Genomic DNA, 16,901 nt, shown 5'->3' on the forward strand with positions numbered 1-16,901 from the left:
CAGGAAAACAATACAAAAAATCAATGCAACAAAGAGTTGGTTTTTTGAGAAAATCAACAAGATTGATAAACCTTTATCCAAATTAACGAAAAAGCAGAGACAGAACATGCAAATTAACAAAATCAGAAATGAAATGGGGAACATAACAACAGACACAGAGGAAATCCAGACAATTTTCAGGTCATACTTCGAAAATCTGTATTCCACAAAAATTGAAAATTCAAAGGAAATGGACAAGTTTCTGGATAACTATCACTTACCAAAATTAAATCAAGAACAGACAAACAACTTAAATAGACCTATAACCCGAAATGAAATAGAAGCAGTCATCGAAAGCCTTCCAACGAAAAAAAGTCCAGGGCCAGATGGATTCAGTGCAGAATTCTACCAGACATTCAAGGAAGAACTAATACCACTACTCCTCAAACTGTTCCACAAGATAGAAACAGAAGGTTTATTGCCAATCTCTTTTTATGAGGCCACAATAACTTTGGTACCCAAACCTCACAAAGACACAACTAAGAAAGAAAACTACAGACCAATATCCCTGATGAACATCGATGCAAAAATACTCAATAAAATAATGGCAAACCGAATTCAAAAATACATCAGAGAAATCATCCACCATGATCAAGTAGGCTTCATACCTGGATTGCAGGGATGGTTTAACATACGAAAATCTATCAACGTGATCCACCATATAAACAAACTGAAAAAGAAAAACCATATGATTATCTCCCTAGATGCAGAAAAAGCCTTCGATAAAATTCAACACCCTTTCATGATAAAGGTATTAGAGAGGTCAGGGATAACAGGAACATACCTAAACATAATAAGAGCAATATACAGCAAACCAACTGCCAACATCAAACTGAATGGAGAGAAACTTAAGCCAATTCCTCTAAAATCAGGAACAAGACAAGGCTGTCCTCTCTCTCCATATCTCTTCAATATCGTACTAGAAGTTCTAGCTAATGCTATAAGACAACAAAAGGAGATCAAGGGCATCCAAATTGGAAAGGAAGAAGTCAAACTGTCTCTATTTGCAGATGATATGATAGTTTACATAAGCGACCCAATAAACTCTACCAGGGAACTCCTACAGCTGATAAACACCTTCAGCAAACTAGCAGGATACAAGATAAACTCAAAAAAATCAGTAGCCCTATTTTTTTCAGACGACAAAGAGGCAGAGAAAGAAATCAGAGAAACATCACCCTTTACAATAGCCACAAGCAACATAAAGTATCTTGGTGTAACGCTTACCAAACAAGTAAAAGATCTATATAATAAGAACTTTGTGACTCTAAAGAAAGAAATTAAAGAAGATACCAGAAAATGGAAAGACCTCCCATGCTCTTGGATAGGTAGGATAAACATAGTAAAAATGGCAATCTTACCAAAAGCAATCTACAGATTCAATGCAATCCCCATTAAAATCCCACCACAATTCTTCACCGACCTTGAAAGGATAATAATTAACTTTATATGGAAAAACAAAAGACCCAGGATAGCCAAAACAACCCTATACAATAAAAGAACATCAGGAGGCATCACCATTCCTGACTTTAAGCTCTACTACAGAGCTATAGTTCTGAAAACAGCCTGGTATTGGCATAAAAATAGACAGGTAGACCAATGGAATCGAATTGAAAATCCTGATATTAATCCATGCACCTATGAACACCTGATTTTCGACAAAACAGCTAAAATGATACAATGGGGCAAAGACAGCATCTTCAACAAATGGTGCTGGCACAATTGGATGAGGGTGTGTAGAAGACTGCAGATAGACCCATGTCTGTCGCCATGCACAAAACTCAAGTCCAAATGGATCAAAGACCTCAACATCAATCCAGCCACATTGAACCTCTTAGAAGAGAAAGTAGGAGGTACCCTTGAACAAATTGGTATAGGAGACCGCTTCTTGAACATAACTCCAGGGGCACAGACACTGAAAGAAACAATTAATAAATGGGACCTCTTCAAACTTAGAAGCTTCTGTAAGGCAAAGGACACAGTTGACAAGACCAAACGGCAGCCCACTGACTGGGAAAAGATTTTCACTAATCCTATATCCGACAAAGGGCTGATCTCCAAAATATACAAAGAACTCAAGAAACTAGTCAACAAAACACCAAATAACCCTATTAAAAAATGGGGTACAGAACTGAAGAAAGAATTCTCAATGGAGGAAATCAAAAAGGCTGAAAGACACTTAAGAAAATGCTCCACATCCTTAGCTATCAGGGAAATGCAAATCAAAACAACTTTGAGATACCATCTTACCCCTGCCAGAATGGCTAAAATTAGAAACACCAGTGATGACTTATGTTGGAGAGGATGTGGAGAAAGTGGAACACTCCTCCACTGCTGGTGGGAGTGCAAACTCATACAGCCACTTTGGAGATCAGTATGGCGGTTCCTCAGGAAAATGGGAATTAGTTTACCACAGGACCCGGCAATCCCCCTCTTAGGCATATACCCAAAGGATTCACATCAATGCAACAAAGACATCTGTTCAACTATGTTCATAGCAGCACTATTTGTAATAGCAAGAACCTGGAAGCAACCTAGATGCCCTTCAATTGAAGAATGGTTAATGAAGATGTGGCACATCTACACAATGGAATACTACTCTGCAGAAAAAAATAATGGTATCTTGAAATTCGCAGGCAAGTGGATGGCACTTGAAGAAACCACCCTGAATGAGGGAACCCAGGCAAAAAAAAAGGAAAACAGTAACTAACCACTCAAAAATTGATTTAAAACCAAAAAAAAAACATCACCAACAAAAAAAACACAAAAACAAAAAAAAAAAAAAATAATATTTTAAAAAAAAAAAAAAAAAAAACACCCACAAAAAAGAAGAGGGGACCCCCCCCGCCCCCCGGGTGTGGGGGGGGGGGGGAGAGAAAAGAAAAAAAAAAAAAAAAAAAAAAAAAGAAAGAGGGGGGAAGGCATGTGTGACTAGGAGGATTGAGCCTGGTTAGGAATGAAAAATAGGAAAGAGAGAGAGAGACAGAGACAGAGAGAGAGAACATAAAAGAGGGAGCCAATATTGGTTTGAAGATAAAGTTGAACACAAAGAAAGGTCGAGGGAACTACAAGACTGCTCCCAACTAACAATCTCAGCTTCCGTGGAAAGGCTATCATAAATGCCCTTCCCGGAGAGTGAGATCAACAACTAACTTCTCCATGGAGTCCTCAACTAATGCCTGTTGAAAACAGGAGCAAACACCCATACATAAACACTGAGTCAAACTAGAACCCAGAAGCAGATGGAGAGGACAAGACCATGCGGTAGAAGTACATAGAGACAGCTTACCTGAACAAGGAGGAGCTAAGGGCCACTAGACTGATAGCTGGGAAGCCAACAGAGGTCTGACTCGGACTCCCCTGAATATGGGTCTCAGCCAGAAGGTCTGAGCAGTCTAAGAGACCTCAGACAGTGGAGCCAGGATGTATCCCTGGTGCACAAAAGGACTTTGCAAACATATCCCCCATGGAGGGATAACTGCCTTATTCTAGAGATAGGAGAGAAGCCCTAGTCCCTACTTCACAGGACCTGTCAGATCTACATGACCCCAACTGGATGGCATTCCCCTACATATTGTATTGTGGTGGGGGGTTGGGAGGGGAGGGTGTTTAGAGTGCATGGGAGAGGGTAGAGAGGGCAAAAGGGAGGGAAGGAGGGAGGGAGGGCTTGGGGGGAGGGAGGGAGGGAGGGAGAGGGAACTGGGATCGACATGTAAAATAATAATAATAATAATAAAAAAAAAAAAAAAAAAAAAAAAAAAAAAACGCTTTGACTCCAAAATTTAAGTTGAAGAACAAGTTACTGGGGAAAAGTATTTCTATTTTTGTTTCCACAGAAAATGAAAAGATGTGGATTCCTTCCAGACTAATGTGGTTTGATCACACCAGACCACCTGAAACAGAGTACAAGCTGATCCTACATTCCAAACAGCTGGACAAAACAGCCCTACAGACTACAGCTAGGATATCTGAATCTTCTTCGAATCCCCCAAGACAGCGCCCCTTACCAGCAGGAAGTAGTTTGGAAAGAAGGACGCCCAAATTCCCAAATATTGTGTATAAATGTTTGTTTTCATTTAATTGGACTTTGTTATATAAAATTAAATAAAAAATACTCTATATGCAAAAAAAAAAAAAAATAAAATAAAAATTTGGGAGTCAGCAATCCAAAAGGGGCTTAGATCCTCTCTCTGCCCTGCCTTACTAATTCCTGTAGTGATATTTTGTTTATCATCTAACAAATAAAGCTTGCCTGAAGTTCAGAGTGCAGAGCTAGCCACACTAGTTAGCCATAGAGGACAGGCAGTGGTGGTATACACTTTTAATCCCAGCACTCAAGAAACAGAGGCAAATGGCTCTCTTTTAGTTCATGGCCACCCTAGGCCACACAAAATTGATCCATTCTCAAAGAGAAGCAGAGCTCACACAAAGATGATCACAGCACTTGAAGCAACATGCCTTTAATATCAGCACTAAGGAGGTGGAGACAGGAGTGATTTTGCTCCCCAGATAGAGGGAAAAAAGGCAGTAGGAAACAATAGAGAGATGCAGTCTGAGGAGCAGTGTAGTCTGAGGAACACTGCAGGCTTAGTAGTCTGAGGACAGGATCACCCCTTTTTCTGAGCATTGGTAGAAGTAAGAACTCTCTAGTGGCTGGTTGCTCTGCTTCTCTGATTGTCAGTATTAACCCTAACATCTGACTCTGAGTTTTTATTATTAAAAACAATTAGAATTCATGCTACAACTTCCTGTCACCTATCTGTCCTGTCCTCCAAAACTTCTATGGTTAATTTTGGTCAGCTAGTGGCCAGCCTTGCTCTCTGACTCAAAGCAAACTTTATTGTCAGAATGTGATGAAAATATCATACATTTTGACCTTTTTGTCTAAATAAAAATGGGTTTAACTAATACAATAAAACTATATACAATAAGTACAGTAACTATGTACAAATAAATACAGGTAAGAATTACATTAACAATTTGCATCCATTTGGATATGACAAATTCAGAGAAAATTACCCATTATCTAGTTTTGCATCTAATTTACATTCTATCCTAATTTGTATTACCAATCCCAAACGATCTTTTTAGGTCTTCAAACCTTATACACTTTACACCCTTTTGTGAGTTTCTCTTCTAAATTTGTTAACAACTAAAATTATAACTACATAGTCTTTAACTCCATCAGAAAATGGAGAAAGATATACTATTACCTGAGTACACTGGAAGTGCAGAGCAAACAACTTCCAAACCTATAGAAATGACAGAAAAAGAGACCCAGAGCAGTGTCAAAGGTAGGCTTGAGTTTCAGGCTCAGAGCAGCAGCGTCAGAGGGAGGTTCGAGCTTCATGCCCGGAGCAGTATCAGTATCAGTAAAAGGCCAGAATCCCACCCTGGAAGCAGCATCAGAGGAAGGCCCAAGCTTCAGGCCCAGAGCAGAGTCAGAGAGAGTCACAAGCCTCAGAAGGAGCAGGGTCAGAGGGAGGCCTCAACCTCAGGTGCAGGAGCCAGGAGTGATCTCTGGGTGTGATGATAGCAGCAGTTTTTAGTAGTAGCTTCCAGAAACTATGTAGACACTAACGGACCACAGATGCCAGCCCAGACTACGCTGTCCATAACCAAAGATGGAGAAAGCAAGCTATTCCATGATAAAACCAAATTTAAACAATACCTATCCACAAACCCAACCATACAGAAAGTACAAGAAGGAAAATGCCAACCCAAGGAAATCACCTACATCCACAAGAACACAGGGCATAGATGAGCTTACAGCAACAAACCCCAAAGATGTCCCAAAGCTGTGGTGAGTCATCTGGTTAGGCAAGGGACCCTGCCCTTTGGGGAATGGCGTCTGCCGCCTGGGTGAAACCCAGGTCCTGTGAATATCCTGATTCCGCTTCTGACACCAGATATTGCAGTTAAATAAGGATCAGGATAAACAAATAGGTTGAATAGATGTTTATTCAGGGAGAAATAACTTACAACCTAGACAGATGAACACCAGCAAGTTCCATCAGATGCTCTCCTCTCTGCGTCCCGCCACCAAGAGAGCATTCCTCAGCTCCTCCTCAGACCTCCTTCCACAGGTCACTTCCACCCATGGCTCCATCCCCAATGGCGTAATCAGTGCCACAGAAGGAGACAAAGGGAATATCCCACTACACATAAAGAAGCTGGAAAACTCCTACACTAGTGAATTAACAGAACAGCTGGAAGCTCTAGAACCAAAGGAAGCAAATTCACCCAGAAGGAATAGACAGCAAGAAATAGTCAAATTGAGGGCTGAAATCAATAAAATAGACACACAGAAAACAATGCCAAGAATCAATGAGATAAAGAGCTGGTTCTTTGAGAAATTCAACAAAAATAGACAAAACTTTATGCACACTAACTAAAAGACAGAAAGAGAATATCCAAATTAACAAAATCAGAAATGAAAAGGGAGACATAACAACAGACACTGAAGAAATCCAGAGAATTATCAGGTCATACATCAAAAACCTGTACTCTACAAAGTTGGAAAACTTCAAGGAGATGCACAATTTTATAGATAAGTACCATATACCAAAATTAAATCAAGAACAGACAAACAACTTAAATACATCTATAACCCCTAAGGAAATAGAAACAGCTATCAATAGTCTCCCAACAAAAATAAGCCCAGGCTCAGATTAATTCAGTGCAGAATTCTACCAGATGTTCAAAGAAGAACTAATACCAATACTCCTCAAATTATTCCACAAAATAGAAAGAGAAGGGATATTGTCAAACTCTTTTTATGAGGATACAGTTACCCTGATACCCAAACCGCACAAGGACACAAGAAAGGGAAATACAGACCAATTTCCTTCATGAACATAGATGCAAAAATACTCAATAAAATATTGACAAACAGAATTCAAGAACACATCAGAAAAATCATCCACCATGACCAAGTAGGTTTCATCCCAGAGATGCAGGGATGGTTCAACATACAAACATCCATCAATGTAATCCACCATATAAACAAACTGAAAGAAAAAAGTACATGATCATCTCACTAGATGATGAAAAAGCCTTCAATAAAATCCAACAAACCTTCATGATAAATGTCTTGAAGATACTAGGGATACAAGGAACATACCTAAACCTAATAAAAGGTATACACAGTAACCCAACAGCCAACATCAAACTAAATGGAGAGAAATCAAAGTAACTACTGAAATCAGGAACAAGACAAGAATATCCACTCTCTTTGTGTCTATTCAACATAGTACTTAAAGTTCTAGCTAGAGAAATAAGACAACAAAAGGAGATCAAGGGTATACAAATTGGAAAAGAAGAAGTCAAGCTCTTGTTATTTGCTGATGATATGGTAGTTTACATAAGTGACTCCAAAACTTCTACCAGAGAACTCCTACAACTGATAAACATCTTCAATAACGTAGCAGAATACAAAATAGAATACAAAATTAATTCAAGAAAAAATGGTATCCTTCCTATATACAGACAGCAAATGAGCTGAAAAGAAAATCAGAGAATTATCACCCTTCACAATAGCCACAAATAACATAAACAATCTTGGGGTAACTCTAACCAAACAACTGAAAGACCTGTATGACAAGAACTTCAAGTCTTTAAAAAAAGAAATTAAAGAAGATATCAGAAAATGGAAAGATATCCTATGCTCCTGGATAGGTAAGATCAACATAGTAAAAATGGCAACCCTACCAAAGATAATCTACAGATTCAATGCAATCTCCATCAAAATCCCAGAACAATTCTTCACAGACCTTGAAAGAGCAATACTCAACTTCATATGGAAAAACAAAAAACTCAGGATAGCTAAAACAATCCTGTACAATAAAGGGCATGTGGAGGCATCTACTATAGAGCTATAGTGATGAAAACAGCTTGGTATTGGCATAAAAACAGACAGGAATCAAATTGAAGAGCCCGATATCAACCCACACGTCTTTGAACACCTAATCTTTGACAAAGAAGCTAAAAATATAAACAGGAAAACATATTAAACAAATGGTGCTGGTGTAACTGGATGTCACCATGTAGAATAATGCAAATAGATCCATATCTATAGCCATGCACAAAGCTCAAGTTCAAATGGATCAAAGACCTCAATATAAATCCATCCATACTGAATCTCATAGAAGAGAAAGTGGGAAATACATTTGAACGCATTGGCACAGGAGACCACTTCCTACGTAAAACACCAGTTGCACAGACACTGAGAACAATAATTAATAGATGGGACCTCCTGAAACTTGGAAGCTTCTGTAAAGCAAAGAACAAGATCAATAAGACAAAATGGCTTCCTACAGATGGGAAAAGTTCTTCACTAACCCCACATCTGACAGAGGGCTAATCTCCAAAATATACAAAGAACTCAAGAAACTAAACTTCAAATTACCAAATAATCCAATTAAAAAATGGGGTACAGATCTAAACAGAGAATTCTCAACAGAACAATCTCAAATGGCAGAAAGACACTTAAGGAAATTGTCAAAATCTTTAGTCGTCAGGGAAATGCACATCAAAACCACTCTAAAATGCCATCTTAGACCAATCAGAATAGCAAAAATCAAAAACACCAATGATAGTTTATGCTGGAGAGGATGTGGGGAAAGGGGAACACTTCTCCATTGCTGGTGGTAGTGCAAACAGCCACTGTGGAAATCAGTATGGCAATTTCTCAGAATTAGGGATCAACCTACCTCAAGACCCTGAAATGTTACCGTAAGGCATATATCCAAAGCAGATACATTCACACCAAAAGGACATTTGTTCAACTTTGTTCATAGTAACATTATTGCTAATAGTCATATCTTGGAAACAACCTAGATGCCCCTCAGCTGAAGAATGAATAAAGAAAATGTAGTAATTTACACAATGGAGCACTACTTGGTGGTAAGAAACAATGCCATCCTAAAATTTGCAGCCAAATGGACAGAACTAGAAAAAACCATACTGAGTGAGATAACTCAAAACCAGAAAGACAGATATAGTATGTACTCACTCATAAGTGGATATCAGAACAAAGCAAAAGATATTCAGTCTTCAACTCACAGCCCTAGAGAAGCTAGAACCCTCTTCCAGAAACAGATGGAAGCAGAGGCAGAAACACAAAAGCAATGGGCCAAGCTCCTGGAGTACAATTGAAGTGAGGGAGGAGCAATGATATGATCAAAGGAGTCAAGACCATGATGGGGAAACCCACAGAGTTAGCTGACCTAAGCTAGTGAGAGACCACTGACTCTGGTCTGACAAATGGGGAACCTGCATGAGACCGAACCTTAATATAGGTGATAAAGGTGCAGCTGGGACAATATACGAGGCCACTGGCCAAGATCTAACACTAATGCACAAACTGACTTAGAGGAGCCCATTCTATATGGAGAGATACCTTTCCCAGCCTAGACACAAGGGTGTGGGGGTGGAGAGGTGCCTTGGTCCTGCCTCAATGAAATGATGGGACAGACTATGTATAGTTCCTAGGGGAGGTATTATCCTTTCCTTGGAGCAGATGGGAGAAGGGAAGAATGGAGAGAGTGGGGGTAGATAAGGGAGGGGGAACTAGAATTGGAATGTAAAAAGTAAATTAATAAAAATAATTTTTATGTTTTGCCCTCTGTCTGAAGCTATTTCCTAGCTGAAAGTCCTGCTACCAATCAAAAGGTACAGTTGGATCCTCTCTCAGATTGACAACAAAGATTCCTGGGGGTATGGGCAGAAACCAACCCCCCCCAGGACTGACCCAACACCAAGTTCCCATAATTGTTCAGCTAACCAGTTCAACTATCCCTTGTCCATATTAAACATTACAGAAAGGGAAATTACAGTCCAGATTGATTGGCTTGGACAGACTGGCATCCAGGTCCCCTGCCAGTCACCCTAGAATACACCTCTCCTGCCTGTGAAAGTAACCCGGAACCTCTGCTTCTCGTGAGTTCTGATTCTTCCAGGAGAATAGGTATCACACTGTCATGAACCTGAAAGATGCATTCTTCGGCTTCCCATTGGTAGATGTGGGTCAGCCCACCTTTGTTTTCAAATGGACAGACTCAAGCTGGGCAGTGGTGGTACACACCTTAAATCCCAGCACTCAGGAGGCAGAGGCAGGCTCATTTCTGTGAGTTCAAAGCCAGCCTGGTCTACGGAGTGAGTTCTAGGACAGCCAGAGTTACATAGTGAAACTCTGTCTGGAAAAACAAAATAAAACAACAACAATAACAAAACAATAACAAAAAATGGACAGTCCCAAAGGAAGACTATAGGGGACAACTTACATCACTCAGGTTGCCCTAAGGATTTAAAAATTTTCCAATCCTGTATGATAAAACACTAAGTGCTGACCTCCTGTCCTCCATCAGAGCTCCTGGACCATACTCCTAGACCATACTCCTGGACCATAACTTCCTCCTAGCCTCTAAACCTAAAATAAATTACAAAACTGGCACTGAGGACTGCTGTAAGAGTTACAAACCGTGGGCTACACAGTGTTGGCTATGAAAGTCCAACTTTGTACATCAGAGACTACCTGTCTTGATGACCAGCTGAGGAGAGGCAAAGGGAGCCTGTTTCAGAGGAGGACTGCTGCCTTCATCCTTCAGATCCCAACTCCAAAACTAAGAGACAAGTTTGAGAGTTTCTAGGTGTAGCTAGGTATTACTGCCTCCGGACACCAGAGTTTTGAGAAATACCAAAGCTTCTATACACCAGGTGGTGGCAGTAGCAGGGGATGAGAGTATAGAGGGAATGGCACTGAGTCCCCAATCTGGACTGAATTAAACAAAAGGCATTTAAAAACAACTTTGACTTCTTCTCCAGCTCTAGCACTTCTGGATGTCTCAAAACCTTTTCATCTGTTTGTCCATGACAAAAGGGGTTTTAACCCAAACTTTGAGACAATGAAAACACCCTATGGCATACTGGTCTAAATGACTACACCCTGTAGCCACAGCACAGCCCACCAGTCTAAGAGCTGTGGTACGGCTACTGGTAGTCCAGGGAAAAAAGCAAACAAGTAAACTCTGGGTCATGATCTACTGACAGCACCCCACACTGCTGAGGCCCACCCTCCAAGGAATTCCAGAATGCTGGCTGTCTAATGCCTGTGTGACCCAGTGCCTGGCCACACGCCCGGACCATCCTTGAGTCCAGTTTGAGAAACTCGCCACTGTCCATCCTGGTACCCCCTAGCTTGATCATGATCTTCAGGTACTCACCCATGACTGTCATGAGATGAAAGATGAAATCAGGTATGTGGGAGCTACAATAGTCACTTTAACTGAAATGACTTGAGGCCAAGCCAGGTATCTCAGCCCAGAGAGCAGAACCAGTCTAACCCAGGCTCCAGAGGGTAAAGGAAAGTCCACCAGCATGGACATGGACAGCTACTATGCATTTACTACCATTGCGGTATGATCAATAGAGAAGGAGGGCTTCTCACCATCCGGAAAAGGCCATTAAAAACAAAGAACATTTCGGCTCTCCAAAGGCTATTTAGCTTTCTCTGCACTGAAAATTGCTACCCTCCATCACTCCACTTGAGGCCATCAAAAGCATGACTTCTCTGAGACAAGAGATAACTGGGCCACTGATCTGAATGCCTCAAAATGGCCCTAAGATGAGTGGGGCCTGTCAGTATTCTAATACATACCTGACCACCTCCAACCAATGCCTGGGACTCCGTGGAACAACCAAGAGGTTACTAAAAGAAAAAAAAAAAAAAACCAACAGCTCAACCCCACAGATTGATAAAGGACCCCAGAGGGAGAGCTCATTCTTCCAGAGACAACAGCAGGACTCTAGTAAGTGACATTTACCAGGCTACTCATCTGGAGTCAACAACACTTTCTGAGTTGCTCACACCAAGGTATGTTATACCTAGACTGGACAGCCTGACGAAATATGTCTCAGCCAGATGCCAAGTTTGTGCTCAAGTAAATCTAAAGCGTGGAGCTCTTACCCAGGAAGGCCAATGCCGTGGCAAATTCTGGGAAAACTGACTCTTGCAGGCCAGAGGAGGATAAAAGTACTTGCCCGTTTTTATTGATCCCTTTTCTGGAGGGGTACAGTGTTCCTCACCTGGACTGAAAATTCTTAAACGGTATTTTTAAAAGTTCCTCCAGGAACTGGTTTCCTGATTCTGCCTCCCCCAGCAATAGGGTCTGACAATGGTCCCATTTTGTGTAGCCATAGTTCTCAATAGTGAAAGCTGTAGAAATAGATTGGAAACTTTGTTTTGCATATAGATCTCAGACTTTTGTGCAGGTAAAACAAAAACAACAACAACAAAAGACTAGATTCATTAGAATCTAGTCTTTGCTTTGCCTCACTCAGTCCTAATGATTCCCACATGGGGAGGGATTCAATCCCTATGAGATTATGTTGGGAACACCTGCCCAGACTGCTTCCCAGGCTTAGAGACCAGCGGTTGGCAGACCTCTCCAACCATTCCTTTATCAAGTCACTACAGGCCATCTAGTTCTCCACAAAGACTATTCATCAAACCATCTGAGAGACCCAGCTAACTTCTAAGTCTGCAAGTTTCCCTTTGTTAGATTGTGGTGATATTGTCTAGGTCAAACAGGTAGCCAAGGGAGCACTGGAACCAACTTGGGAAGATCCCTACAAGGTGAGTCTTTCTACTACTATGTCTGTGAAAGCAGCTGGCATCATCACACCATGGATCCACCACAACCAGATCAAGAAAGTGGAAGCCATGAATGATGATACCAAATGGAGTGTCCAAACCCGTTAAGGTTTCATCAGGCTCCAGGCCCTTCTACTCCCCACCCCATTACCTCCCCCTAATTCTTATGTTTGGTGTAAACACAAAGTTATGATTCAACCTCCACTACCCTCAGGTCTGGGAACTGAGGACAATTTGGGAGTTTATCTTTTGAGATGAAAACACAGAGTTTACAATTCTATGCACTCCCTGTGACTGGGCCCTCTAGTTGTCAGGAACAAAGGAGTTTCCATTGTAAAACTTGGCATTGTATAACAGAGGCTTCTGTGTATGTCCCTTTCCCCAATACAACCAGACATTTAAAGCAGACATTAAAGCAAGGTCAAGATGAATATGGTCTACTGGTCTATAGTCATACTATCACCTCCACTGTATCTGTCTGTCTTCCTCAGAAGAGGGTATCAGACCTACCCGGAACTGGAGTTACAGGTAGTCCCACACCACCATATGTAGCTGGGAATCTAACCCAGGTCCTCTGGGAAAGCAGCCATAACATCTTAACTTTCCCCCCCCCCCCTACCATCCGTCATGTACAACCTTTGAATCGAACTGTGCATGACTCAGAAGCCTTTTCTGTTTGAGGGCTTCACTCATAGATGACAATCTTTTGCATCTTCAATTGGGATTTAGTGCACTGACACTGTTGTGAAATATTACTTTCACTATGTAAAGATTTGTTACATTTGTTAATGTTGTGGACTATTATTGCTTTAACTATGTTATGGTATGTTACGTTTGTTTATGCTGCCTTTGTTTAATGATGTTAAGATGTGTTGCTTTGCCATAGAGACAGCTTACCTGAACAAGGAGGAGCTAACGGCCACTAGACTGATAGCTGGGAAGCCAGCATGGGACTGACTCAGGCCCCCCTGAATATGGGTCTCAGCCAGAAGGTCTGAGCAGTCTAAGAGACCTCAGACAGTGGAGCCAGGATGTATCCCTGGTGCACAAAAGGACTTTGCGAACATATCCCCCATGGAGGGATAACTACCTTATTCTAGAGACAGGAGAGAAGCCCTAGTCCCTATTTCACATGACCTGTGAGATCTACATGACCCCAACTGGATGGCATTCCCCTACATATGGAATTGTGGTGGGGGGATGGGATGGGAGGGTGTTTAGAGTGCATGTGAGAGGGCAGAGAGGATAAAAGGGAGGGAAGGAGGGAGGGAGGGCTTGGGGGGAGGGAGAGGGAACTGGGATCGACATGTAAATTAAAAAAAAAAAAAAAAAAAAAAAAAAAAAAAAACAAAACGCTTTGACTCCAAAATTTAAGTTGAAGAACAAGTTACTGGGGAAAAGTATTTCTATTTTTGTTTCCACAGAAAATGAAAAGATGTGGATTCCTTCCAGACTAATGTGGTTTGATCACGCCAGACTGCCTGAAACAGAGTACAAGCTGATCCTACATTCAAAACAGCTGGACAAACAGCCCTACAGACTACAGCTAGGATATCTGAATCTTCTTCGAATCCCCCAAGACAGCGCCCCTTACCAGCAGGAAGTAGTTTGGAAAGAAGGACGCCCAAATTCCCAAATATTGTGTATAAATGTTTGTTTTCATTTAATTGGACTTTGTTATATAAAATTAAATAAAAAAATTATAAATAAAAAAAAAAAAAAAAAAAAAAAAAAAAAGATGTGTTGCTTTGCCTGCCTAAGGCATCTGATTGGTCTAATAAAAAGCTGAATGGCCAATAGCTAGACAGTAGAAGGATAGGCAGGGCTGGCAGGCAGAGAGAATAAGTAGGAGGAGGAATCTAGGCTTGAGAGAGGAGAGAGAATGAGGGAGAAAGAGAAGGAAGCTCCTGGGGCCACCAACCAGGTAGCCACAAAGAAAGCAGGAAAGTAGGGCATACAGAATGAAAGAAAGGTAAAAAGCCCTGAGATTAAAACATAGACATAGATCAACGGTTAAATTAAGTTATAAGAGCTAGTGGGACAAGCAATACTAATGATAATAATACCACCAAACTTTCATAACTAAGAAGTCTCTGTGTCTTTATTTGGAAGCTGGCAGTTGGCCTAAAAGAAAGCTTGTTACAGGGCACTATACTACCTTCTGTGTGTTTGGAAAGTTCAGTGTGCAGTGATTTGTTACTTTGGAGAGAATGTTTTAGAACAACTCAAACCACCATAATTCTACAATGTTACTGACTTGGTAGGTCCCTGAACCTCTCTGCTGAAAAACACGTTTATTATCAGTGTTTGTTATGTGCAACCTGAGTCTTGGTCCAGCAAGAATATAACCAAGGCAATGGATTAATGCAGTATTTTCCAGGGCTTCTAGATGGGTCAGAGCTCTTCAAAATATAAATACAATAAAGTAAAGGAGAATAAGGAACACTGGGGATAATGATGTTTTTGTTTTAATCCCTTTCCTGTGAATGAAAGAAAACAACTCCAGATTTTTCTTTTGATGGGGATGAAAAGTCTGCCTGCCCTCATAGGCTTCAGCAAGCTAGCTCATGCACCAGGGATAAACCCTGATGCTACTGCCAGGGGCCCCTCAGATAGTTCAAGTTTCACAACTGTCTCCCATATATGGAGAGCCTAATTTGGTTCCATGGAGTTTCCAACTCCATCAGTCTAGAGTTGATGAGTTTCCATGAGCATGGTTCAGCTGCCTCTAGATTTCTCCATCATGATCTTGACCTCCCTTGCTCATGCATTCATTCTCTCCTTCCTCTCTTCAACTGGATTCCTGGAGCCTGGCCTGGTGCTTGGCTGTGTATCTCTGCATCTGGTTCCATCAATTACTGGAAGAAGGCTCTAGCTTCTCTGGAGCTCTGGATTGTAGTATGGTTATCCTTTGCTTTACATCTAATATCCACTTACGAGTGAGTACATACCATGTTTGTCTTTCTGGGTCTGGGTTACCTCACTCAGGATTCTTTTTTCTAGTTCCATCCGTTTGCAGAAATGACAGGTCTATTAACGTAGAAGTTCACTGTTTTCATCTCTAAGTGGGGTTGATTTTTGTTCTGAGACAATCTCATGAGTCCAGGTTAGACTCAGACTTACTATGCAGTTCAGAATGACCTTGAACTTTTGATCCTCCTGCCTCTACCTCCCAAGTCTCAGTGTTACTGGTGTGTACCATCATGCCCTTTAAGGGTGCCAGATAAGCATTCTGTCAACTGAGACAGCTTTCCTATTTTTGGAATTTTAAGTTCTTTGTATAGGTTCAGTTTGCAGGCCTTTTCAGATAATGTATTTTGGAGATGTTTCCTTCCTGGTTTATCTTTTTATTTTCTTGACAATGTGTATCACAGAAGTCTCTTTTCATTCTTTTATTAAAGATATTATAAAGATATTTTTCATACAGTACATTCTGATTACAGTTTCCCTGCCCCTGACTCCTCCCAGATTCTTCCCATCTTCCCTTTCATTAGAACCCATATATAGGCATCTAAAGAATAATAATAAGATAAAAACAACCCAGAATAGGACAAAACAAACAGAAGAAGAAGAGCCAAAGAAAAAGCACAAGATATCCATGAAGATTCAGAGACACCCATGCTTTTACACACAGGAATCCCCTGAAAACAAGCAAAGAATCTGCAAGGTAGAAAAAAAAAAAAAAAAGCCTTTCCAAAACATTATGAGACAAAGCACCTCCAAAGACTCAAAGATGCCGTTGAGTTTATTTGTATCACAGACACTTCTAATAGAAATGATCATGGGTCAGGCTTTCATTTCTTGATCTCAACAAGCCACAGCCAAGCCAAGGCTAGCTGGCTTTTCTCCCCTTATCTCCCAGGCGTTTTTATTTTATTTTTGCACTTCATCCATTCAGAGCTCGTTTTTGTTGTTGTTGTTGTTGTTGTTGAAGGCATAAAGTTGGCATCTGCATTCATTTTCTGTGTGTGTTATGGCCTCTTGATGGTGAAGCTGTCCTTTCTTCCCACACTGAGTAAAGGGTGAGCTTGCATATTAGCCTTGTCCTGGTCTGAGAACAGCATCTGAGTTTTCATCATTGAGTACATTTTAGGTTTATGCTTTTAATGGCTACTCTTCATCAAACTGAGCAAGTTCTCCTTTTTTTTCTGATTTTATGAAAGTTTTTAATCTCAGTGAATGATTATTTTTAATCATTTCATTATTCTGT

Source organism: Phodopus roborovskii, unplaced genomic scaffold (genome assembly GCF_943737965.1).
Source record: "Phodopus roborovskii unplaced genomic scaffold, PHOROB, whole genome shotgun sequence".
Classification (NCBI taxonomy): domain Eukaryota; kingdom Metazoa; phylum Chordata; class Mammalia; order Rodentia; family Cricetidae; genus Phodopus; species Phodopus roborovskii.